Source organism: Mesoplodon densirostris, chromosome 15, assembly GCF_025265405.1.
Source record: "Mesoplodon densirostris isolate mMesDen1 chromosome 15, mMesDen1 primary haplotype, whole genome shotgun sequence".
NCBI lineage: Eukaryota > Metazoa > Chordata > Mammalia > Artiodactyla > Ziphiidae > Mesoplodon > Mesoplodon densirostris.
Genome location: NC_082675.1, coordinates 33,632,432 through 33,659,753, shown reverse-complemented (window position 1 = coordinate 33,659,753; position 27,322 = coordinate 33,632,432).

The following is a 27,322-nucleotide window of genomic DNA, read 5'->3' as shown; positions in this document are numbered from 1 at the left end:
CTCTTCCCACTTTCATCCCTGCTTCAGGCTCGCAGATCCCTGTGCCTCTGGATGTCTGCCTGGGAAACACCATATGTGTGAACTAAGTTTATAAAGCAGTATGTTTAAGAATAAATTTCAAGATGCTATTTTTCAGCAGCCTATGAATCACTTCAACTCATTTACAAAAACAACTGTCTGCCAGAGGAAATTCGTTTTTGATGACTGTGGAGAGAATGAAAGTCGTAATACATGGGGCTTTTCCCTCCTATAGTCATGAGCTATCCTGCCCGGAGGGATAAGAACGGACAGCCATATAACTTACAGATACAAGCTCCGGGAAATAAAAATATATCTCGTGCAGAAGACAGTGGACGCAGCCTCTGGTTTTCAGAGCTGCATCGTGTTTTATCAGACAACATGGATCTTATTCTGATCTTTCACCCGAAGTAGGAAGATGAATATAATTTTTAAAAAAAGATTTGATAGAGTTTCTCTGTGCCTTGATTGACCAAAGAGCTATTTATCTCACCACCTAAAAAGCATATCTGGAGGATACTTCCCTGGGATGAATGTGAAGTGAGGGACAGCGTGCTGATAGAAGGTGGTTGGTGAGTCCTTGATGGGTGGAGAGAATTCGCGTCAACAGCAACCGAGATTTTCTACCCAGGGTGGGTCTCAGATGCATTGTTTTTATGTTATCGGATTTTGCTGCCTTTTTGTGTCTCTGGGATTGTGCCTCCTGAGCTCTCTCTGCTCAGTGTTGTTTTTTTTTAAGTATGATTTTTTTAAATTGAAATATAGTTGATTTACAAGGCTGTGTTAATTTCTGCAGTACAGCAAAGTGACTCAGCTATACACATATAGACATTCTTTTTTATATTCTTTTCCATTATGACATCACTTATATGTGGAATCTAAAATACAGCACAAATGAACTTATCTACAAAACAGAAACAGACTCACAGACATAGAGAACAGACTTGTGGTTGCCAAGGGGGAGGGGGTGGGGAAGGGAAGGGTTGGGAGTTTGGGATTAGCAGATGCAAACTAGTATATATAGAATGGATAAACAAGGTCCTACTGTATAGCACAGGGAACTATATTCAATATCGTGGGATAAACCATAATGGAAAAATCTGTGCCATCTGATCTGGAGCAGGGGAGCTGGGGCCAGCTCGTGATGATGAAAGATACGTGGAAAAAGCAATAGGCTCTTCTTCATCAGGAGCGAAGCCAGGATTTGGGTCACTCATTCCCGTGGATCAGAGCCCTGTGCAGTGACTTCCTCACATCTTCAGGGAGCATCCCAGACTGTGCCTGGGAATTGTCTCGTGAAAATCAGCATGTCACAGAAATGTGCACCCGGGAACTGCGGACCGCTCCAAGATGGATTGCAGCAGGACTAAGAAGTCTTTATCTCCAGAACCTGTGAATATTAGCTTATATGGCAAGAGAGACTTTGTCATTAAATTATCTTGAGATGAGATTATTCTGGATTATAGGGTTGGACCTGGTGTCATCACAACAGTCTTTATAAGAAGACAGAAAGAGTCAAACCAGAGGAGAAGGTGATGTGAGGAAGGAGGCAGAGGCTGGAGGGATGCACTTTGGAGATGGAGGAAGGGGCCACAAGCTAAGGAATTCAGGCAGCCCCTGGAAACAGAAAAAGGCAAGGAAACGGATTCTCCCCTCTGAGCCTTTAGGAAAAATCTGTCCTACAGATCCCTTGACCTTACCCCAGTGAAACTGACTGAAATGTTGACTTCCAGAACTATAAGAATAAATATAAGTCGATTTATGCCACTGAGTTTGCAGCAATTTGTAAAAAGAAACAAATACGGTGTTTGAAGAAAAGTTTGTTGAATGAAAAAAATAAATGAATGACTATGAATAAGTGAATAAATGAATGAATTCAAGAGGTTCTGAAAGGAACCCCTGATCAATACCTAGTTTTCCTGCTTCCTACATCTAATTCTAATGGACAGCGAAGAGCATTCTTTAGTGGTCCTCAATATTTCTCTGGAGACCCAACTGAAATGCAAAGGTTTTAGCTGGGGTTCTGTGAAGATGGTGAACTAACCTCCCCACACCCATTGGCTGCCATTGTAGATGGGGCAAGATTGAGAGAATGTAAGGGAAGGCAGGACTCGGTGGGGACGGAGGATTTGAAGGGCCTGGTGAACTAGGTCTCTCTAAGGCAGGAGGGGAGGTCTTGGTTACACAGAGGGTTGCCCAGTGCAATATCCTGATGGCCCAGTCTTGATCTGGGAAGGCGACCAAGGGCAGGATGGAGAAAGACAAGAGTCATCAACATCACCCCACCTGCCTCCAAATTTTTCCTTGGCTGCTTTGGGTCTTCGTTGCTGCGTGTGGGCTTTCTCTAGTTGTGGAGAGCGGGGGCTACTCTTCGTTGTGGTGCGCGGGCTTCTCATTGTGGTGGCTTCTCTTGTTGTGGAGCACAGGCTCTAGGTGTGCGGGCTTCAGTAGTTGTGGCGCGTGGGCTCAGTAGTTGTGGTGCACGGGCTTAGTTGCTCCGCAGCATGCGGGATCTTCGCAGACCAGGGATCAAACCCATGTTCCCTGCATTGGCAGGCGGATTCTTAACCACTGCGCCACCAGGGAAGTCCCTCTTATTTCTTTCTAAGGACAAATTCTTATCAATTTCAGGTACAAAACTTCAGGATAAAAGTATTTTTGTTCAATATACATTTCAATTTCCAGTGACTGACATGCCCTCTTTTAACGTTAATTAGAAACCAAACTGAATAAAATACTTGACTTTGACATATTGTAGTGATTTTAAAAGACTTTTCAACTCCAGTACCAAAAAACACAAAACAGTAATTCAAAAGGCTATTAGCATGGCCCTCCCACCACCTTGCGGGCACAGGGAAAGGCTAAATTAATCAAAATGGTAATTGTGCCACAAATCAATTACTATTTAGGGTTTTTCCTACTGAACCTGACCAGAAATTCTTCACTAAGCCACAATCTTAACTTTTTTTTTGCAAAAATAAGCCATGTCTTATAAGACACACACACACACACACACACACACACACACACACACACACATCATGGGTTATTAGCCGAAAGGCGATCATCTCCCTCATTTTCTCAAAAAGCATATATCATTCACACAGAGCCAGAGCATAATTTGAATGAAATAGAATGCGATTTTCCTTAGCTTCAAATGAATTGGAGTGGGAGATAATAATGTTTTCTATCTTTTTCTTATCCAAAAAGATCAGCATTTAGCTCTAAAATAAAGAAAAATTTCCCTGTGTTTCAGATTTAATTACATTATATTTAATGCAGTTTCTAAATTTTAACTACTTCTGATTCTTTCAACTGTTCAGAAAGGCATACCAAGACCTTCAGATCTCCCAATCTAATGAAAATCAAGCCTACAGGCATCAGCAAAAGCAGGATGTCACCTGACCTTCTCAAAAGGCTCTCCGGGCCTCCAGGTCTCTATGCTGGAACTGCATCTCTCCATCAAATTAAAAAATATAAAAATTAAAATTTCAATCAAATCAAATGTCTTCTGAGAAAGTGAGGGAAGGAGAGAGAATACTTGGGTCCAAGTTTTCAGTAAACCATCCTTCACACATAGATATAATTTTACGCTGGACTGGAGTAGTGTTTTACTTGCTACTATGATCTATTTTTTACCAGCCCTAAGAAAACTCTAATGCTCTGGGGAAGAATAAAGAAGGACATTCTAAATTAAGTTGCATAAATAATTGTTCACACTTTCTACTTGAGCGTCTGTGTGTGCATTTCATTGGCTTTCATGTTAGCTATGAAGGGGCTAACAGTTGTTTTCTACCCTTTGCCTATGCAGATACTGCTGGATGGTTCTAAATTGCAGCTCCTGTTTTCTTAACTAAGTAATGTTTGATTCTATGCCTCTTGGATTTCCTCATCTCCCAGATTTTGCTCAGTTCTCCAATTCCTGTTTCATTCTTGCCCATAAATCCGTAACTTTTGGCTTATTCTCACTGGGAAAGTTACTCATACTTTATGTGTACTGATAAATTATAGAATGTCTGTTCCTAGCCTGGTATTTCTTTAGACTGCTGATTTGTCTAACAACAAAAGTGACGTGACAGATACTTCTATAGCAAATGAGAATGATCTTCTCTTAAGATCTTAGGTTCAGTGGGGTCAGAAGAAGGACAATATGCTTGGAATAATCTATTTTACTACAAGTTCTAGATTTCTTTAAAGAAAAATAATATGCTATTAGGCAGAAGTTTTTAGCTCTAAGGCCACAGGCAAAGAATTTGTCATCTCTTATCTTCTCTTGAATGCTTTTACAATGCTTCTCTGACCCCAGCGTTTTAGTCCAAGCGTATGTTGGCAGCTATTTGCACAGTGGCACTAAATACGAACTTCAAGGGGAAGAAAGCCACATTTGGAAGACAACTCATCTACAGACTTTAAATGTTTCAGAGCCACTGAATCACAAACCCCAGGGGATAGGGGTGGGGAAAGAGGAAGAGCCCAGCGATCTGTGTTTTAACAAATTTTCCGGGTGCATTTCTAACAGATGTCTGCAGGAGGCTGATGTCGCTGGTCTGAGGACCACACTTTGAGAACCAGTGGATTGTGTTAAGCTTCCTGGGGAAGCTGAAAATGCAGATGAAGAAGTTACAAAGACATTTTTGCCTATGTCAACAAATTGAATGATGGGGAAGACTACCTCCAGATGATATGTTTTGTGTTGGTGAAACTGGTCTCTATCAAAAGCAAATGTCTTCAGGGACCTACATCTTTTTTTTTTTTTTTTTTTTTTTTTTTTGCGGTTCACGGGCCTCTCACTGTTGTGGCCTCTCCTGTTGTGGAGCACAGGCTCTGGACACGCAGGCCCAGCGGCCATGGTTCACGGGCCCAGCCGCTCCGCGGCATGTGGGATCTTCCCGGACCGGGACACGAACCTGTGTCCCCTGCATCAGCAGGTGGACTCTCAACCACTGCGCCACCAGGGAAGCCCGGAACCTACATCTTGAGTGAAGAAACATGAGCCCTAGCATATAGGGCTGCTATGATGTCTGGACTGTGAATCTAGATACAAATGTCAGCAGAGATTTAACTGTGCTAGTATTTTAGTAAGGTTTTTGCTATTGTTTTTGTTACCTCTCTGTCTACCAAGTTTTCTAGGTTTTGAGTGATCCATTTAACCCTATTTTTTCCCATGAGTCCTGTAGCTTTAATCATGTGATTTTGCAGAATATAAAGATTCTTAGGAACACAAATATGGCATTAGACTAGTAGATTATAAGTTAATAAAGTGATAAATAATAATAGAAAAATAGTATTAGAATATAGCTTTATTAGAGCTAAATAAAGAAATTCTTGTCAAATCTAGTGATAATGACCCAAGTGCAGAGGATGGAGAAGAACCGGCAGATGTCGGTGAAGTTGATCAATCAGAGGTTTTGTGGGCCTGATGAACACTTGTGGCAAGATGGAGTTAAACATCTTCCCCGAATTCATCAAAACATCATGTCCAGCTGCTAAGCTAGAACAGCCCTCGGTGCCAAAGTTTGGGGGATTAAGTTTGGGGACAGAATACCTTTAGCCCTTGATCTCTCCTTAAATTAAACAAGCCTGCTCTCCTTGACCATATTCTGGACATCACTCCTCTCTCCAAATGCTTCCCTTTGGGGATTCTCTGTTTAACCCTCGTATTGCCAACCTGTTCACGGTCTGTCCACAAGAGACAACGGTTCGTTCTCCATGAAAACGGATCAGTGGGAGGCAATCCTGGGAGGCTACCAGGAGGAAGCAAAGGACAAGCAGCACTAGTGGCAGGTGAGGAAAGAGCCTACGGGAGAGGGTCCCCGAAGTACAGAGATTTGAGGTCTTGTCCCATTGTGGTCTCCGTTTTTTTCTGCTGAGGAGTTAGCATTTCATCTTATTGGGTTTCCCCCATAAGCTGAAAGCACCTGCACTGCAGTGGGTTATGACATGGGACAGGATTCTTGAGCTTAGAGAAGCTAACTCTTCTATAATGAGTAGTGAGCCTGCTTTGATTTACTCTGAAAAGAGGCACCATTTCTCTTCTGAGGCTTTCAGGAAACTTTCCCTGTGTTCTAGAAGGAGATGCTATTCCTTTTTCAGGTCTGTTCGTATACAAACATCCTTGAAAAGATAGTCTGGAACAAAGGGCAGGTGGTACCTTGCTTGCAAGACATGCAGAATCAAAAGAGACCCACGGGACTTCCCTGGCGGTCCAGTGGTTAAGACTCGGCGCTTCTAATGCAGGGGGTACGGGTTCGATCCCTGGTCAGGGAACTAAGATCCCACATGCCGTGTGGCACAACCAAAAAAAAAAAAAAAAAAGAGACCCACGAAGAATTGTCTCCCAGCCATTTGTTTCCAAAAACTAGTTTATAAATGTTTTAAATGTGTATTGCAACTTCTTGTGGAAATGATATTGTCCCTGGTGCTTAGAATAGTAGTCCCACTAATATTGAAGTCTGGTACCTTTGAACCCAACCATTAAATGCAGTAAGGCTTCTCTAGGAAAATGCCTGGAAGTAAAAGAACTGGGGCAGGGTGTGGTGATGCCAAAGAGTTAGAAAGAGATGGATCCCAGACTACTATGCTTCATTTGGTTTTGTATTCATGATGGCTGGCACATAGAAAATTATTTCCCATATATTAGAGATTTAAATTGGTCATTGTGTCCCATTTCTTATACTAATGACAAATTGCTACTACCCTTGCCATTTATGGGACATTTACTACATGCCAGGCACTATGCTGAGATATACATAGATAGATAGTATATGTGTAGTATGTATGCATCTAGGTGTGTGTGTATATACGTGTATTTATCCTACGTATATATATATATATATATATATATATATATATATATATATATATATATACTACATAAAATTGTGTATACTTGTATATAATTCTAACAACAAGCCCACATGGTAAGTACTGTTATCTCCATTTTACAGATGAAATACTGAGCCCAAGAGCAGGTAAGTAACTGGTTCTACATAAGTCAGCAATTTTTCTGCTATTTGAACTCAAGTTTGCCTGACTCTAAAGCCCTTTTTTTTTTTTTTTTTTGGCCATGCTGCACAGCTTGTGGGATCTTAGTTCCCTGACCAGGGATCAAACCTGGGCCCTCAGAGTGAAAGCTCGGAGTCCCAACCACTGGACGGCCAGGGAATTCCCTCAAACCCATATTCTTAAGCCCTGCCTCATTCTACCCTCCTACCAAGAACCATGAACTTAGACACCCTTTGCCTTCTCTAGCCTTACTTTATAATCATCATGATTTATTTATGCTTTTTTGGGCACAGTTCTTATAGAGGCAATCTTTTCCACTAACAAAAAAATCATGGAAGCTACTAGATTTTTCCCCTCCTTATGCCCTTCCTCTGCTGGGCATTTACTCAATCAGGGCTATTTAGTAGGATCAACAAGGCCTTAGGAGGATTGGAGTTCCCTTCAAGAGCAGTTGTCTAGGGGGCAAAGCACATTCTCTCACACTGATTCCATTTCCCGACCTCTTTCCATCCTTTGTACCCCAATATTTTGTAACAGGTATTTTGGCTGGACAGGATCGTTGTTATAAGAGAGCTGATAAAATTCTCCATGCAGGGACTTCCCTGGTGGTGCAGTGGTTAAGAATCCACCTGCCAATGCAGGGGACACGGGTTCGAGCCCTGGTCTGGGAAGATCCCACATGCCGCGGAGCAACTAAGCCCGTGAGCCACAACTACTGAGCCTGAGCTCTAGAGCTGAGCCACAACTACTGAAGCCTGAGTGCCTAGGGCCCGTGCTCCGCAGCAAGAGAAGCCACAGCAATGAGAAGCTGCACACTGAAACGAAGAGTAGCCCCCGCTTGCCGCAACTAGAGAAAGCTGGCGTGCAGCAACGAAGACCCAACACAGCCAAAAATAAATAATAAATAAATAAATTTATATAAAAAAATTCTCCATGCAGACTGAGCTGAAACAGAGTTGGAGGAAACCTCTTCTTCCCCCTCGCCCCAGGAGGCCAGCATGCCAGGTCTCAGATAGGGGGAAGCTGGCACCTTTCACAAGGTGGTTGAATTCTTATAAAGAGCATCCTGGGCACCTGGACGCCCAGGCTTCTTCAAGTGGTCCTGCCGACCAGAGCAGAGAGCACAGGTGAGTTCTGATCCTACTGGAACCTCTCATAGACCTGCGACTCATCTGACTAAGAAGGGACTGCCATTGATAATGACAAGAGGCTCTAAGTAAGTGTTAGAATATAGTGTCTGATGGACTTTTGTCTGATTGGAATATTTACTGCAAAGGAAAGCTTATTATAAAAGGTGACAGTTAAGGAGTCCCTTTTTATTGGAAAGAAAACACTGCATGATATGGGGATTACTGATTCTGAAAGGGTCCTGTTTCAGAGTTCATCAAGATGCCTGTTAAAATGTAGACCCTTAGGTTCTACTGAATCAGAATATGCCAGAATATTGAGAATCTGCATTGTTAACACCAATTCAAGAGATTCTTTTGCCTGTGGAAGTTTGAGAATTGCTGATTTAGGATAGTTTATTTTCAGATTTGTCACTATAATGCGATATTTCAAGCTCTGCATTTGTGTTTGCCCATTTTGTTTAATAAGGAGAGATTCCTCACCCCCCCTCCAAGTGACTAAGAGTACCCAAGGGAGGGTGGTTTTAAAATTATTCTATCTAAGACCACAATTATAAATTAAATTAGGTCCTTCTTAAACTCTTCTGCTTTATATTTTTATTTAGGAGTATGTGGATGTCAGTGACTGACACATTCTCTATCTCAGCTTTCAACCTTAATTTCCACAAGTAATGCTGGACTTGACACTACCTTGGAGGAGAAACTGGTCAGTGCAAAATCTAATCTAATGCAGGGGCATGTTAAATCTCAACAAATCCAGTTCAATATTCTGTAAGGGGAGCTGGCGTGGAGCCTAAAAGAAAATGTTTAGCCATCTTTGAAAAGAGAAAGGTTTCTACCAGAAGTGTTGTAATGTCCTGTGATCATTCCAGGATGTCTTATTTATTATGACTCACTCATCTGACATCATGGTTGTAATGCTTTAGACAAATTTTGCATCTTAGGCAATGGAAGAGAGTGTGGATGGAGGGGAGGGGACTTAAATTTTATTTTCATGATTGAATAGAGAAGTTAATGGTTTAACACTATGCCCTGCTTACTAAAATTGAACAGCAAGAGGCCATCCACATTTATGGAAAAGGACTCTTGACTTGGTGAGAACATTGAGGTTGACCTGAAGGAAGAAGTGAAAGACCTGAGTTTAAAGAGAAGTTGATTGAGACTGTTGGTTAGGATTCTCTAGGGAAGTGATGGAAGCAAGGTGCAGGGTTGGGTTAGTTTTCTTGGGCTGCCATAACAGAGGATCATAAACTGAGTGGCTTAAACAACAGAAATTTGTCTCACAGTTCTGGAGTGTGAATGTCCAAGATCAAGGCACTGGCAGGGCCATGTTCTCTCTGAAGACACTAGAGAACATCTGTTCCAGGCCACACTCCTGGTTTCTGGCAATTCCTTGGCTTAAAGCAGCTAATTCTGGTCTTCACATGGCATTCTCCCTGTGTTCTTGTTTCTCTCTGTGTCCAAATTCCCCTTTTTATGAGGGTACCAGTCATATTGTACTAGGGCTCACCCTATTCAAGTATGACCTCATTTTGACTAATTACATCTGCAATGATTCCTTTTTCCAGATTAGGTCACATTCTGACCTTATCCTGGGGGTTAGGACCTATATGGATTTGGGGGGGACAAAATCCAACCCATCACAAAGTATATGAGAATCTGTGAAATAGCTTCAGAAAAAAAGGATGTGAACAGTACATTGATGGTGAAAATTTCTTCTAATTTCTCCAGTGCTATCACAGGGTTCATTTTTCCATCTCTTTTAGAAAAGAAATATTCAATACTAAAGTAGAAAGTTCCTTACAGTCCACGTAATTTTGTATCTTATGATGTAGAGGGGAAAACCGAAGTCTCCAGAAGTAAAGCAAGGTGCTCAGAGTCAAACATTATAGTAGAAGTTCTAAAACTTGAAACTGAGTCTTCCTATTCCCTAGTCTCTGTCACCTTACAAGGAGCTGGTATACTGTGAACAGCTTTGCCCTTGAAACCAAACACTGGCTGTCATTCTCTGCATGTTAAAGGTACGGGCCAACACTTTCAGGAAGTAAAATCAGGCATCTCTTAAGTTGCTCCTTTCCGTTATTCACTGCATGGACCATATGACACTCCAAGGGCACAGACAAGTCTCATGCTGCGGCTCGGATGGTGCCCTGGGCTTTACACATCTCCCCTCTCTTCTCCAGCTTTCCCTTCACAAGTTCCCTGTCCTGTTGTCCCAGAGCCCAGCCCAGCTCCAAGATGGGCGATAGAAAATGTGTTCACCTAGCTTATTTGTTTCTTAATAGGTGATAGATGCTATTTTAATGGTAATAAGCCCGTTCTCCACTCTCTCTCCCTTTCTTCAAAGTCTTTTGGGTTTTCGGAGTGCCTGTCTTTGGAGAATATGATAAGACTTATCATTTCTGTGGTTCATTTTGGCCAAATTGAAGAGCTCAGGGTCATTAGGAAAAAACAGGCAGTCATCATGGATGACTTTGCACCTTCAAATTGCAAAGAGTTGGTCACCATATCTTTTGTCTGTTCTTAAGACTTTGGTGTCTTGTGTGGTCTACAGTGAATTTAAGACATTGAGGGGTCTAGAGCTGCTATTGCAGTTGGCATGCTGTTCAGCTTCGAGACTTGTCTTGAGCTGTCTGGACAAACTCTACAGTATATTTAATCACACGGAGGTTTTTTTTCCCTCCCAAATTTCATCTTTTTCAACCTATTCAAAGATAAGCTTGAAATAATGCTTTCATGCTGTTTTCACGTAACTCTCTCTGTGCACAGGATTTCAAAAAGCAAAATGTTGATCAGAATGACTCTCCTGGTTTGTCTCAGAAAATATCCATTCCCTGAAACAAGTTATTACCTTCAGTTGCTTTGGAAGATGCATCAGATTCACTCTATCAAGTTTATAATTGGAAAATGGCATGAGATTAATTATGGAAATGCTTTTCAATTTTAATAGTCAATTAACAGGCAACTGTATGAAGACCACAATAATTACATTGTTCTATAAGCATTGCACTAGAAGTCTTATTTTAGTATACTTCGACTTTTAAAAGAGAATCTGATTAGCACTATTTGTTTAATGAATTTGACATTCAAGGGATGCATGAATTTCCTTTGGATGTTGAATTATAAATTGATGCTTAGCAAATTAACATTGATTTTCTTTATCTAGGACCATCAGCACAGAGACATTTTCCTGCATGAATGTCTTCCATAGTTGGCATTAGGTTTAGGCTTAAGATTTCAGAAGGAATGTCAACTCCCACGGACCCTATCAAATGTATTCCTTCCTCATATTCATGGGATCTTTAGGTCTAAAGATCTATCCTATTCCCTTCAATGTGGAAATTGCTTTTCTCTTCTTTGACCAACAGGGAATATAAGTGCTAGCACAGTCTACTGAAGTTGGTCCTGGAAGTGTTCAATTTTAGTAAAGCTTAGGACTTATTTTGATATTATAATTGTATGCTGTCAAACACAGATGCTAAGTGTACAGTTAGATGAATTGGGACACATGTATGACCGACAGATGAATTGGGACAAATGTATAACCGACATTCAAATCAAGACAGGTAACATTTCCACCACTCTAGGAAGTCATATGATATTCTACAGCAGTATCTTGATAAGAGGTCTCTCTCTACACAGACCTACTGTAGCCCAAACTGCCTAAGAGTTTGCAGTTAAATTGCCTCCTTCCTCAAGGCTGTTATGGATTCATGTACTCATTGGTGCCCTCCCATCCCTTGGACCTTTGCTGGAGCACTGACTTTGGAGTCTAAAGAAACTAGGTCTCACCTCTTGGCTCCGCCCCTACTTAGAGTCATTGAGAACGTCTGAACTTTAGTTTCCTTATTTGTAAGCTGAGGATGCTAAAACCTACCTCATAAAGTTGTTGTAAAGATTAAAATACATCAAAGCACCTGACATTCAGAACATGCCCAGCTGATGTACCATTCCTCCATCTCTGGTTAAAATCTTGGGTGCTAGGTATTTTCTCTCCCTCTCTCCCACTCCAAGCAACCAATCAAAAGGGTATATTCTAGTCCTTTAGGATAATGCATTTGAAGGAGATACTTTTCTAATCAGAAAAACGAATCCTTGTTGATGCATTAATAAACTTGAATAATTTAGTGTTTCCCCTCCCAGGTAACATGTTTGCATTTTAACTTAAGCCTGTAAGAGATGCTGTTTTAACCCAAATAACGGACTTTGAGCTGAAAAAGTCAGGAGATTGGGGAACGGTGTAATATTTGAGGCCAGGCAGTTCCATTTTTAAATTTCAGACAGCCATCTGTCTGTCTGTGTGCCTGGCTGCCTGTGTTAAATGTAGGTGATTTTTCTCTGAAAAAGATGTGTACACGTTGTGGGCAAATTTGGAACAAACTGGTTTAAATGGGCTCATGCAGGCATTAAACTCAGCACGTGGAATCTAAGTGCTGTTGCGAGGAGGCTGCCTTCTCACAGTTGGATGGCAGTTGTTGCTTAGCGGGTGAGAGGTAGAGGCCAAAGATCAATGCCCGGGAGATCTGGGCAGCAAGCAATGGCCTCTCCCCCATGTGTTCCTGTTGGTGAAAACCACCCTGTGGTTTCTGGAAGCACAAAGAGTGTACCCAGGAGGGCAGCTGATCAGCTTCCCATTTAAGGACTGGGAGTTTGGGGTTAGTAGATGCAAACTATTATGTGTAGGTTGGATAAACACCAAGGTCCTGCTGTATATAGCATAGGGAACTACATTCAATATCCAAAGATAAATCATAATGGAAAAGAATATAAAAAGGAATGTTAATATATGTATAACTGAGTCACTTTGCTGTATAGTAGTAATTAACACAACATTGTAAATCAACTATACTTCAATTAAAAAATTAATAAAAAATTTTTTTAATGTATTTTAAATTCAGGACCCCCCGATGAGTGTTATCAAAACATTCCAGATGAGCATAGAGGAGGGCTGCCCCTCTGTTTCCCTACCTTCCAATCCCTGAGCTGATGCAGTGCTAGCTATGCCTTTGTTTTTCCTCTTCGTTTCTTATAGAAAGTGGCTTCTAGCCTCAAGAACCTCACCATGTGGCTGTGACTATTTGGAGTTCTGCCTTCCCATCATGGATTTTTTTTTTTAACATCTTTATTGGAGTATAATTGCTTTACAATGGTGTGTTAGTTTCTGCTTTATAACAAAGTGAATCAGTTATACATATGTTCCCATATCTCTTCCCTCTTGTGTTTCCCTCCCACCCTCCCTACCCCACCCCTCTAGGTGGTCACACAGCGCCGAGCTGATCTCCCTGTGCTATGCGGCTGCTTCCCACTAGCTATCTATTTTACGTTTGGTAGTGTATATATACACTACCCATCATGGATTTTAAAGCCTTCTTTGCCATTGGCTAGTCCCAGATTTTGTATCAATTACTTCTCCGCGTAGACGGACACCCACTCACCTTTACTTTCATCTACTCCTCTAGAAAACCATACGATTTGTCTTGGTCACATAAGATACTCTATGATTGAAGCAATGTAAGTTTCTCTTTCCTTTTTCTCCTTGTGTGACTTTGTAGATTCTGGATAATATTAAGAACTTCAGGGAGGGGGCTTCCCTGGTGGCCCAGCGGTTGGGAGTCCGCCTGCCGATGCAGGAGACACGGGTTCATGCCTCGGTCCAGGAAGATCCCACATGCCGCGGAGTGGCTGGGCCAGTGAGCCATGGCCGCTGAGCCTGCGCGTCCGGAGCCTGTGCTCCGCAATGGGAGAGGCCACAACAGTGAGAGGCCCGTGCACCGCAAAAAAAAAAAAAAAAAAAAAAAGAACTTCAGGGAGTTGTATGCAGTCTGATCCCAAAGCAGACGACTCTGATCCCATTATCACTCAGCTTGAGACTGATGTTGTGATGTTCAAAAGTGAGAATTCTTTTAGCTGTATACAAATTTCGTTGCAAGTATGTTTTCCCAACTTCAATTGCTTTAGTAAGTCATTAAAGGAAATACATTCAGGCATAACCCTCGGCTTCCCTTCTTTTTTGGCAGGCATTTGGAACTCACACTTAACAGGAATTCTCACAATCAGAGTATCTATCAGGGAGCTGGATATGTATGACCCTGGGCACAAATGCAGTACAGTATAAAAAGTAAGAAAAATCAGATACTAGCGCCATTAAATCTTTGGCTCTAAATTGCTTTCTTTACACCTGTCTATTCAGTAGCAAGTTGTCAACGGAATATATGGAGGGAAATTTCAGCTTACAGAAAATAGTTAATTAGACCAAATGAATTAGGGACTGAGTGGAGGGTGCTCAGCAGAACACTGTGTTCCTTTGGCCATTAATCTAGTTTATGAAGAGCTGCCCCCCTGGGGATTTCTTCATAGTTTGCTTACAATACCTGCATCAATTGTCAATGTCAATGGCATTCGCCAACTAGGCAACTAGGCCAAAGCGCATTTTTCTTTCTTTTTTTTTTTTTTTTGCGGTATGTGGGCCTCTCACTGCTGTGGCCTCTCCCGTTGTGGAGCACAGGCTCCGGACGCGCAGGCTCAGGGGCCATGGCTCACGGGCCCAGCCGCTCCGCGGCATGTGAGATCTTCCCGGACCGGGGCACGAACCCGTGTCCCCTGCATCGGCAGGCGGACTCTCAACCACTGTGCCACCAGGGAAGCCCAGATTTTTCTTTCTTAATGTGACTCAACCCTCCATTTTACTGGTGTCAAGAAGAGGCAGGATGCTGATCAATGAATCTGATGAACATGAAGAATGTGAATGACCACTGAGTAATCAGTTTTGCAGCTTTTCTTTAGTCGTCTTGGAGCAATTATGAGAATGCAATTCACTGGGTGTGTTACTAAAACATAAGTTTAGGGATTTTAGCAATATTCATTTTGAGACAAAATGCCAAGAAAAAATAGTGACCATGAAATTCTTGAAGCTTCTATTTGAAAATAGTCTGTTCAGTTCAGTGTGTCAGTGATAACCATCACTGCAGAACTATTCCATTTTTAAGTACTTTTGGCTAATTTTAATCCAGCCACCTTCAGATCCCTGGACTTTCTGCATGGGCTGTGGGATAATTCTGATAGTTTAGAGTGAAACTATTCAGTATATGTAAGCCGGAGGCCACGTGTTGACTCTGTACTGGTGCCCCAAACCTTGGCAGACCTTATTATGGAAGATAAATAAGAAGTGTTTCCCACCCGTCCTTGCTTTCCACAGAGTGAACTTTAAATCAAATTTTTAGCTTTATGTCACTTGAGGGGGCAGTGGGAAGGGCTTTCAGGTGGATGGAGGGCTATGATTAAAGCTTGCAAATGGCTGAGAACAGATACATGGTAAACGTATTTTTTTAATTCTTTTTTTTTTTTAATTGTGACTGGGATTTAGAGTAGACAGCATTAGCTGGGGCAGAAGAAGGCACGTGATATACTCAAGGGTAAGAAGGGGTATATGTTTGATAAAGAACAGTTTCCTACCATCCAGAAAATGAATTTGGTGGGCAGATCTTTGCCACGACAAAGCATCAGGGAAAAAAATATAGGTGGAACCCAATACACTGAAACAATAGTGGATCAAATAACATCGCTAAGTGCAGGAGAGAATTCTGGAATAAGACATAAAGAGCAGCAAGCTTAGAAACCTTGCCTCTTCACTGGACTCAGGGGCCAGGGCCCCTCTCCGGGAGACCAGTGGGCTTCTGTGGACACCTCAGACCAGGTGTTACTCTTTTGTTCCCATTCAGAGTGAGGCAGGGTTCCCAGAGACTCTTGGGTGCTCCAGGATCAAGGCAGCATGGGATGAGCTTCAAGTACCAAGCTTTTCCGTCTTGGGAAACTTAGAATGGAATGCCTTCTGATCTGTCTCTACTTTGATAGAAAACCAGTAGGAGAGGAGGTGGCTCTGGAGTAAAGCCAGTCATCAACCTCCTGGTGTTCAGACAGTAGAGGGAGCTTTGTTGGATTCACTCTGCTCATGACCTTAAGCATCTTCATCAAAACTTGTGCAGATTTGAATTCATGCCCATCTCATCTGTGTTAATGGGTACGTGTTTGTGGGTGTGAGTACTTGAACTTGGGAGCTCCGTGGTGTTCTTTTACACTCATACTTTTCTTTCCGTGGATTCATACGTAGAGTTTCTTATTTCAGAGTCTTTAAAATACATATTTTACAAGGTATAGGTAAAACTCTTCAGGGGTTCATGAGAAATATAATGTGGCCAGGTACACGGTTAGGAGTCTCTTCAAGAACCAAGGCAACAGACGCACTGAGAAGCAGATTGCATGGCCCCAAATGCCCAGCTGGGGAAGTGCGTGGGCTGAAACCATATAGCCCTCACCTGGACATGCCATGTGCCAGGGCTGCAGGCCCTGGAGGGAGGGTCATCTCTTTGCTGTTTGCCCGCCTGGGAGGTACAATTGAATAAATGCATGGTACACTCAGGTGGAAGCCTGGCTGAGAAGCCCCTGCTGTCAAAGGAAAAGAAACCACCTCCTTCAAGATGAAATGGAAGATCAAAATCATCTCAATCCTGTGTGGGTTTATGAAATTAACTGTATACTTATTTACTCACTCATAAAGGTTTTGAGTGCCTCCCGAGGGCCAGGCATTGGACTAGGTGCTTGGGTGGTCCTTACTATCATGGGCAGCAGAGGGTCGGAGGGACAGTCACGTGAACAAGAGAAGTGATACTATTGAATCAGTGTTGTAACCAAATTTACAGAAGATGCTAACAGGGGCCCAGAGGAATTAGAAATGCAACAGTAGTTACCAGCAGTTAGGGTGGAGGAATGTAGGTCTCCTTCAAAAGCCCTGTTCTTGAGCCTTCAAATCAGGAATTATGTGAATGGTACAGCCACCTGCTTCCAGTGATCCTATCCCTCGTGTAGCCCTTTATTCCTTTCTCTTTGGCTGTTTTCCCCTTATTCCAGGGACCAATACCCAAGCAATGAACCTCTACAGTCTAATCAAGCCCCATCAAAGGGTATCTATTGTGGGTCCCAATCCTTCAATGCCACCTAAGAGAGAGATGAACTAATTGGACAAATGAGCTTATCCTAATAATGAGTGATTGTGTTTTATCCATTATGTCTCTGGGGTAACATGCATTTTAATGAGGCCCTCAAATCCTTAACCTAAGAGATTCACTCATGCAGGGGTGATAAGCTGGCAAGGAAGGTGTTTGGGAACAACTGGTCTTGGGTCATCTGAAATCACAGCACATATGGAGACCATTCCTCAAGCAAATGAAGTAATAAAAAGTTTATCGTAAGCCAGGAAAAAAGTTCCGATTTGAAACTACAGAGCTCAAACACTTATTAGCATCGTTTTTTTTGGATTCCTCCAAAGAATTACTAGGAAGACCTTTGATGTATCAAATATTAAGCCTTTGATGTATCAAATGGTCTATGCCTGAAGGGATTCGTTCTGATTAGAAAATTCTGGTCTCTGGTCTCTCTCCAGGCCTTGAATGACTTGTGTATCCTTTCAGTAACAGGCAAGTGGCAGCTGGCATCGTTTGGGGACGGTGCCGTGTTTGTAGTGGCATGCTGTGTGTCTGTCCATCAAAGACATTTCAGCTCCCGTCCTGCTGGGGGAGCTTGGTGGGGCTGGCAGGAGGGCTTGCTGATCTTGGGGACATTGTGCACGATATTATGACTGGGTGTTTTCATGCATCTTTTTAAGGAGGCACACTCCTTTCTGGGTCCCTGGTGCCTATGGAACCTCTGTTTTCTTTGTCTCCCAGGAAGGAGGGACAACCTGGTGGCCTTCAGGCACCTAATGCTTCTCCTTTTGTATGTGTCTCTCACCTGAGCTCTTTGGGTGTGAGGCAGAACAAAACTAAAGCAGAAGGCCTTTCACAAGGAGAACTTCTTAATACGACATGATGTGCTGGACCGCTCTCCCCGCTGAGTGGTGTATGTGAGGGCATCTGGGGAAGGACAGTGGACGCTGGGCAGGGCTGCGGGGAGGGAAGCTGACACCCTGATGTTGAAGGGTATTTGTGTCACACCAGTCTTGGTTCATCTACGATCTGATCCTTAAAGACTGATCTGAAACAGCTCTGCTTAAGTATTGTTCAGTGGTCATGCCCCTATGTCATATGCACTCTGGAGGAAAATGAAAACATACCCGTACAGGGAGACGTTTGCCCGGTGTTCTGCAGAAGGGTGATCGGAGATGCTGCTGACGTGGGTCTCTGTGCTTTACCCCCCCATCCTCTTCTCGCGGAAACCACTCTGGGTCCTGCTGTCCCACAGAGCCTCCACCCACAGAGAAAGCAAAAGCCAGAAGAGTTCCAGGTTTGGGCCACTTTCTGTGAAGGCCGCTGCTCACGGGCCTCCGCACAGTTTAGCTAAAGTAGCAGGTCTTTTGCTAGCTAGATGCAGTGACTCCAGCTTTACCCTCCCAGTACTGCTTACTATTTTTGAGTGAACATGTTAAGCCACGCTTGGGTTTACGGCTCACCAGGTGAATCTGGAATGGCGTATTTGTTCTCCCTAAATAACCGCTTGCCCTGCAGAGCGGGAAGTGGTTTTTTGCCTCTCGGTGAATTCAGGGTAGGTTTGTGTTACTGATGCCCCAGGAAGCAGCTGTTGGGTGGCATGAAAGCACCCCTCAGAGGTAAGTTAGAGCTCTGCTTGGTACTTTGGACTCATCATGTGGACAGTGGAAAAACACAATCTCCCCGTTGTGAAGATTAAATTTGAATAAGGGCACAACGGGCCCACGCACATGCCCACTGCACATACTTGATGCTGATATTAACCTGATATCAACACATTTCAGCTGGGGACGAGAGCCACACTCCAGCCTCCCTGGGAAAGTGCTGAGTGATGAGATTGTGCCCAGGGTGGAGGTGGCCAGGGTTTGGGGACTGGTTCCAGACCGTTGGCAGATAGCTCTATTTTTCCTCTAGGCCCCAACATGGACCGGTGATTAAGAGGCCCAGATGCAAACCCCACTACCCAAGGGATTTCCTCCAAGTAATGGAATTACATGGAAAGCCTTTTTGAAATTGCAAGGGAGTAACATATTGAAAACCAAATTCTTATGCAACCAGATGACCTGGTCATCTCACATGTTCCCCAGAGCTTGTTGAAGATGTCAGACAGAGGATGTGGGCTGTGCGGGGGACCCATGGCTCGTTCCTCGGCGCCCAGGAGGACTTCAAGGCCCTGGGACCCGAGCTCCTGGGCCTCCCGCGGACTGCTGCTTCGTGCTCAGAGCAGCAGCTGTCTCTGCCAGAGCCTGTGCCCTGAGGCTTAGGGTGTAAAAACTGCTCCCCAAGGTGTCGCCTTTAAAAACAGCAGAGCTTCAGTGCTGACAGCCCCCGTCTTATTTATAGCCAACCCTCCTGCTAACTCGGAGCAGGGAAACCAAAGGAGTTGTTCTAGTTCACTTTCGAGCAAATCAGAGGCCCAGGCCCCACCCAGGCTGACTCCATGCAGCCCTGAGGTTGGGTCCTTAGATGAGTCAGGTGAGCAGCCCAGGCTAGGAGCCCCGGGAATCAGCTGCAAGATTAGTAGTGATGATCCCCCAGTCTCAGTACGACAATGGGCCATTTCTACACGAGGCCAGGAGAGGATTTCTCTGTTGCTTTTGCAATGCTGTCTCTAAAGAACGAGCCAAGGTCCACTGCAGCAGCTGGGAACCTGGGCACCCTTCCCGGGTGGTGAGCATCACTCCCGTGAGCGCAGGATCATTACAGAGAGGGTTCCTGGCCCCTTTACTGGGAGAAACCCTACTGTGAGCACATCCCTAGTGAAGGAGGGGTCCTAATCTCCGCTACCCCCGGTGTAATCACATTGAAATACCCAGAAAATGTGGCAGAGGTTGATTGCATTTAATGGGCCTCCGTCAGCTGCGAGCTCACAGGTTTGCCTGCATCACTTCAAAGCTACCAGTCTGAATGCCAGGCTGCCAAATGAGACCTGCTCAGCAAGTTCAACCCGCAACCTCATTCTTCAACAGCTGGTAGGTCCCTTGTGATGGTTTGCACTATGCAGGCCAACCATAGGAACCCCTTAGATGCTCTGTTTCTCCAACGCCATGTTTGTTTAGGAGGTTGGATGTGGCAGACATAATCTGTCTTCAACCACCAGATAGTTCAGACAGGCAGATAGAATTGACTAGAAACAGTCTTCTTCTGCAGGTGGATCGTGGACAGAAGTGTTCTTGCTAAGGGGCTATCACACGCTTGGCTATAACATACACGAGATTCCTCTCCGGGTTTGTAGTGACCAGTGACCTTTTCTGACCTATAGCCCATGCAACAGTAATCTCTGAAATTTGAGCATCTGACCCAAAAAGTAGTTTTTGTTTCTTCGAATCCATGGAATCATGGCGTGTGGATCTTTGAATCATTTTAGCTCAATTCCCTAGTTTCACCCCCGAGGGAGCAAAACTCCCCGAGTTTGTCAATGATTAAAATACAAGTGCATATGCAGACATGCACAGATCTGACTCCTGATCCAGTGCTTTTCCTATGACGCCATGATGCTTCCCATCTGATGTCTGATCTAACGAAATGAAAATGCGACATCCACGATGTATTAGTCAGGATAGGGCAGGGTAGGCTGTGGTAACAAAACCCCTCAACTCTCAGTGGCTTAAACCACAAAGGCTTATTGTTCAATCACCTCCCAGGCGAGGGGCAGAGAGTTCCACTCCTAATCATTGCTCAGAAACCGAGGGTGGGGCCCCTGGGGGGAGTGCTTGCCAAGGTGCTGTGACCTCATACATTCTAGGTGTTAACCTGTAAGCAACAGCCTTCACTTCTGCTCTCATGGAAAGACATGCGCGTGGGCCCTGATTGCAAAGGCCTAAGGACTCGTGGTCTCTCTGAGCACTGAGTTTGACACCTTATGGGGTCTCTATTTTACAAGCCTTCAGGGTGCACCTGCTCTAGGCCACGTACTGCGTGAGCTGCTGAGACCATTAAGAGAAGTACTTATGCTGGAGGATGCGTAAACTGCAGGGAATAAGGGTTGTGGAAAAAAGGGGGTTAGACTTGTAGGAAGATAAGTTACAACAGGACAGATGCCATAAGGAAAGTGCTGGTGGAGTCCTTTCCACTTCAGATAAGAGAACAAACACGACTGAGGAAATTGAAAAAAGCTAACAAAGTAAGTGACATTTGAGCCGGGTCTTGAATGAAGACCAGTATATATTCCTTAAGAACACGTTGTAGTCTCATTTGAAATAATGCCTTTGCCCTTGTGAATGTTCTCAGAGGTTAGCTTTAGTCCTGTAAATTTCTTGACAAAGGTTCAGCATTCTCTGCAGCCTCAGGGCAAGAAATAGATTACCTTCCAAAGACTTGAGAAGTAATCCATGAGCCCAGCTGTCTCACCAGCATGAGCTGAACTGTGTGACCCAGAAGGAGGTGGCCAGGGACCAGGTAGGTGCAAATAGGAGGTGAGCTAAGATGGTCATGGGCTTAACATAGAATCAGAACAGGAGGATTTAAAGGAATTTTGTATTTCCCTTGCACGAAAAGACCGTCTAGAAGATACAGTTTAGACACCCTAACTTAAGAATTTGAGATATTCCAGAGCTTGTAGCAATGGAGGAAAAGAATGTTAACTAAAATGATCCCAGAAAATCTAAGATTCGTTGTCACTGAAGCAAAAAATACAGCTCATGACAAGCATTCGTTTACTGAAGCCTTTCCCACTCAGGACAGCTAACAGTTAGCAGTTGCAGCTGCTTCATTTTCCCTTCCTCCAGAATAAGGAAAATTCCTTTCTCCTGTTGTCTTAGCAAGAACTCTCACCCAGATTCAGAGAAGTGATTTTAATGGTGACGAGTACTACAAGAATTTGCCGTGTGCCAAGCGTAATTCTAGGCACACACAGACTCATACCCAAACCACCCTCATTGTAAGAACCACCTGTATCTTTTTTTTTTTTTTTTTTTTTTTTGTTGCGGTAGGCGGGCCTCTCACTGTTGTGGCCTCTCCCGTTGCGGAGCACAGGCTCCGGACGCGCAGGCGCAGCGGCCATGGCTCACGGGCCCAGCCGCTCCGCGGCATGTGGGATCTTCCCGGACCGGGGCACGAACCCGCGTCCCCTGTATCGGCAGGCGGACTCTCAACCACTGCGCCACCAGGGAAGCCCAACCACCTGTATCTTTAACTTACAAACTAAATTATGAGCAACTGCAGAACTAGGGCTTGAACCCTGATAGGCTGACTTTCGAGCCTGAATTCTTACTCATTCCACTACATCTGTCATAAAATGCTTTAGCCTAAAGAAAAAGCGAATGACAGTACTTCCTCCTTCATTAAAAAAAAAAAAAGCTGGTAGGTTGGTTTTAAAGTAACTAGGCTGCAAGTTTTTTTCTGCAGGTACCTAGGTGTATACAAAACTTGTCTTCGTTAAAAATGACTTGTAATATTGAGTCATTTTCAAACACTTCCCTCGCTCTCCGAGGACTTGGCTAAACAGATTCAGATAGATACTGAGTTTGTTTGAAGTCCGGACCGGCTGTCACTCTGCTACCCAAACCAGGTTCTTTTTGCCCCAACGCCCAGCGAGCCAAACACTCAACCTCCGAGGTTTGCAGCAGAGAGGGCTTGATGCACAAGCCAGCCGAATGCAGACAGGGGAGAAGCAAGTCTGAAATCCGCCTCCCGGAAGCCGGGGCCTCCGGCGGGCATTTACGGGATGAGCTGGCGTCACAGGCGCAGGGATCGTGGGGACCAGGGAAAGATGATGGGAAGCAGGTGCGGCATCCTCGTTCTGAGCAGGCGCAGCTCAGCCACAGGCTTCTTGCCCGTTCAGAAACCGTCTTCGGTCCTCCGAGGTCAAATGTCATGGGGCACTCGCGCATGTCCAGTTGGAGGGTGGGTTGTCCTATCCAGTCTTAACCAGCTCAGCTCCAAGTAGGCGCCGCTGATCCAAGTTCCTGGAAAACAACTCCGGCAAACGTCTCATTTTTAGGCTCTGTGCAGCTCGGAGGGGGAGCGAGCTTTCTGCAGCGACTGTTAAAAGGACCTTGATAAGGCAGATGGCCTTTGATAAGCTTGTCAGGTGGATCACCTGTATCTTTGTCGCCGGTCCCCTGTCAGGCAGTTACCTGCGAGCGTTTTAAAATACCTACTGATATAGACTGAAATCAAGATGTATCTATTTGTTCTACCTTTCTCTTGAACTCTGGAATAACTACATGTAATAAGTTGCTACTCACATTACCTTTCCAGGATAGTATATTTTCTTAAGCTACTTAAGCTTTTTAAGAAGCCATCATTGACCAGCTGCCGGCAGAAACTTCAGGTGAGTTAGGAGGGAGGCGTTTTTTCATAAAAACTTTCTGTTGTACTTTTCCTGTCTACTTTGTTAAAACACTGGTCTTTTTGATGGAGTTGTAGGTATTGGAACCTAGAGGCACGTTCTGCGGCCCCCATCTCTCACATATGCATAAGCTGCAGGACCTGTTTCTGGGCGCCGTGTCTCTGCTGCCTGCACACATCTGCCACCACTCTCAGCAGGGACCCTGCACAAGCGTGCACACTGCACACGGCAGCGCAGGCCAGGCTTTCCCACAAATCCAGTGTCTCTGGAAGAACAGAGCTGCTTGAAGAAGCTACCATTAGAAGAAGTTGCCGAGAAGCAACGAGGCTCAAGTCAGAAGTTCCTGAATGGGTGCTGATGGTGCGTGGCAGATGAAAGGTGAGGTGGGGGACAAGAATGCAGAAATGGGATTCCCAGCATGTCAGCCAGGCTGAGGGGGAAATCCTCTGCTTTTTCCAAGGGTATAGGTGGGGATGCGTCGATCAGAGAGGATGTGTTATAACAAAGTAATTTTATGTGGTACTGCACTAAAATGAAACTATGCTAGCTTTGACTTTTCAGTGTATAATAACTTTGGCTGTTCAATTGATGGGTCATATTGTCTAGATGGTCGGAATAAAGGTGATGAGGCAGCCCTGCGCCCCATTTCGGTAACTTTAAATCCCTTGTTTACCCCAAATTCTGGAGGGAGCTGTTGGTGAAACTAGCACAGATGTCACAGGCAGCAAAGGCTTCAAATCCCACCTGACGGTCCTCAAGCCTCCAGAACAGCTTCATGGAGAAGAATGGTAATTACGTTGATTGAATCCTCATGACTGAGCTCCTTTTTCAGCTGCTTTGATTTATTCTTTTGAGTAAAACGAGTTTTCAATGAGCGTTACAGAATCGGCAATACCAGAGAAAAAGAGTGGCAGTAGGATGTATAACTCGAGATGCTGTTCCAAACAGCTATTGAATTCCTTGAATTATTCTAAAGCCCTGTCCCACCCTGCCTAAACCTACAAGCAGTTGTGATTAGGGAGGAAGACTGGCATCACAGAAAAGCTCCTGGATCTCCTGGGAATGACACCCTGACCCTTGTCTAAGTAGCAGCAGCTTCAAGCAGTAGAGCCCCGTGTCATGTCTTGCTCTTGATGATTTCTTATATGACTAGAGTGTAATAAATATTTTTGAATGAAGCCTTCATATCCTGAAGTAATAGCCTCTTAACAACAGGGTCACCAACTAGTCCAGGTTTGTCCAGGATTTGACTGGTCTTGACACAAAGTTCAACATCTGGGAAACCCCTCAGTCTGGGGCAAACTGGGATGATTGGTCCCCCAACTTAAAAGGCATTTAAAATGCATCTTCCCTAGGATCCAATGTGATTCTATATTTGTTCTGTGGTCTAGAGTTCTTGTTACATCCATATTCTATAGACAGTCATCTGCATTATCAGAATGGCACCAGGGAACGCACCTAGCTGAAGGGAGGGGTGGGTATGTTGTGGGCAGGGGGATTGGCTAAAGTTTGAGAGAGCAGGAAGATTAATGCCATATCGGAGTCAGACTGCATGGCTTCTTTTACACTATAAATATTGTATGAAGTGCTGATGTAACCTTTACTGCAGCATGACATGGGATTTGGCTGTTTTTATGGCTCGTGATTAAAGTAAGAAATAAGTCTCTGATTAGATTATTCTTTTCTCCCCACAGACCTCTGTCCTTCCCATTTCCAAGAATGCTATTTTATTTATACAATCAATCTAACTCAGCCTCCAACACCAAAATATGTGGGTCACAACCTAGAAAATGTATCCTAAGAAATATTGTTTATTCTTTGCCCCAAATTATTTATAAGCTCAGATACTGACTTTGATATGCACTTCAGGGGAATAAAAAGAGTTGAGACTTGTAAATTCTGCTTCCTTTTAAAAAGTATTATTATCTGTGTGTGGTAAAATCCACTTGAAGTTCTCTTGAGGCTGCAAAAGGAAATAGATGGGTTTTTAATGATTTTAGCTTGTTGCAGTTGCAGATAGCTAAATACAGTCGGCTGAAAAGCAAATTGAGCTCTAAGGAACAGAATTCAATCTATTGGCTTTCTCCTTCTGGTCTATCCTACACAGTAACTTAATTATTTGTGAAACTTTTAAACTCAATTGACTCCCATGGAATTTATCCACGTTGGAGGGTGTTTAGTGTTACACTCATTATATCTTTGGGGCCTGGTCCAGCAGTTAGCAACTGGGCTTTATTCAGTCATAAAGAACTAAGTATGTGTGAAATGCCTGTGTGCAGTGTTTCATGTCTTTAAATTATGTCTGTTTTTAAAATTCAGAACATTTCATCTGCTTATTATGCTGAAATGCAGTAGAACTATCAGGTTCAAATAGAGGAAATTTTTTTTTGTCTCTTGTAGCCCTTTAGACAGATTTATTGGGTGGGAATTTAAAAATTCAACTGTGAGTAGAGCTCAAAATCAAAAATATCCAATATAAATAACATCAGAGGGTGAGCCCTCATAAATCAGCAAGTCTGATGTGAAAAATAGATATAAGTTTAAAATCTTGCTCTGGCTGTTAGATGCCACCTACTGGCCATAATGACTGTCTGATACAACTAGCCATCGTTTCATCGCAGAGGGAGAATCCTCAGGACCTGTTGTTAAAATTCAAGTAGCATTATACGGCGTAGTCGTATAATTGTGCAAATCAATCACGGAATAAGCATAGCTACATTTTGAAATTCAGATTACATTTTGAAAAAAAAAACTACTATGAACTTAAAGTCTTGTGTAGATTTTACTTGATTTTTAAAAAATTTTGGTCTCCCAGGAACATCTGAAGAATATCTGTGTTACAGGACCATCTAACTGCTGTTGATTCTACAGCCTAGCTTTTTTCCAGATGTATTATCATGTACAGGCATCAGGATATAGTTCTATGGTCATTGTACCTTAATACGTTTTGTAAAATCAGTCAGATTCCAGCTATTGTCTGTGTAGAATACGGCAGGTGCCAACTAAGATGGCTCACGTGCTATTGACGGACACACACAGGCTCTATCTGCATTTCTACATTTAAGAATGATTAGCACTGGTATCCAGCATAGAGGAAGTTAAATATATAAACCAATCTCTTGCCCTTCACATCTATAAATTCTAGCACTTGAGTATGGGGACTGTGCTTGTGCTCTAGGTAGGAATAATAAGGTACAGTATGAACAAAGGAGTTAACAGTTCCTGGGTATCTTAAATTAGAGGGAAACACACATATAGCGTATTCTGCTAATGTTCTAGAACAGGTGTTGCTTAACTACAGCCAGCAAACAGGATCCAACCTGCCCCCTGTATTTGTAAATAAAGTTTTATTGGCACATAGCCATGCCCATTTGTTTACACATTGTCTAAGGGTCCTTGTGCATTTCTAAGTGGGCTGAGTCATTGAGACACACCCCAGGGCCCAAAAAGCCTAAAATATTTACTCTCCGGGCTTTCACAAAATTTTTGCTGATTCCTGTTCGAGAAACTTAGACTCTTTATTTCATTAAGGCTATCTTTTATTTAAAATTCTAAATCAGCATCTTTGCTTCAAGTAGCAGAAACTTTGCCACAGCTCTGGCTTGCCGTGAGAGATGGTTCCACCCGAAGGGAGGGGGGACCCAGGCTGCTCTGGGACAGCTCCGCTGGATGACCCAGGCTGGCTGGCTCCAGGCTCCCAGGGACAGCCCAAGGCTGCCCTCTAGGGCCTAGTGCAATGGGAAGGTTTGTTCCTGAACAGAGCAGAGGGGCCTTTTCCTTCCCCTTTTGGTGTCCAGTGGCTGAAACACACGTAGGAATGCTGGTAATAAAATTGACCTTCATGTTCACTAAGCTGGAGCTACCAGAGGCAGTGGAGGGACGTGCTTTCTAACAGTTTGGTG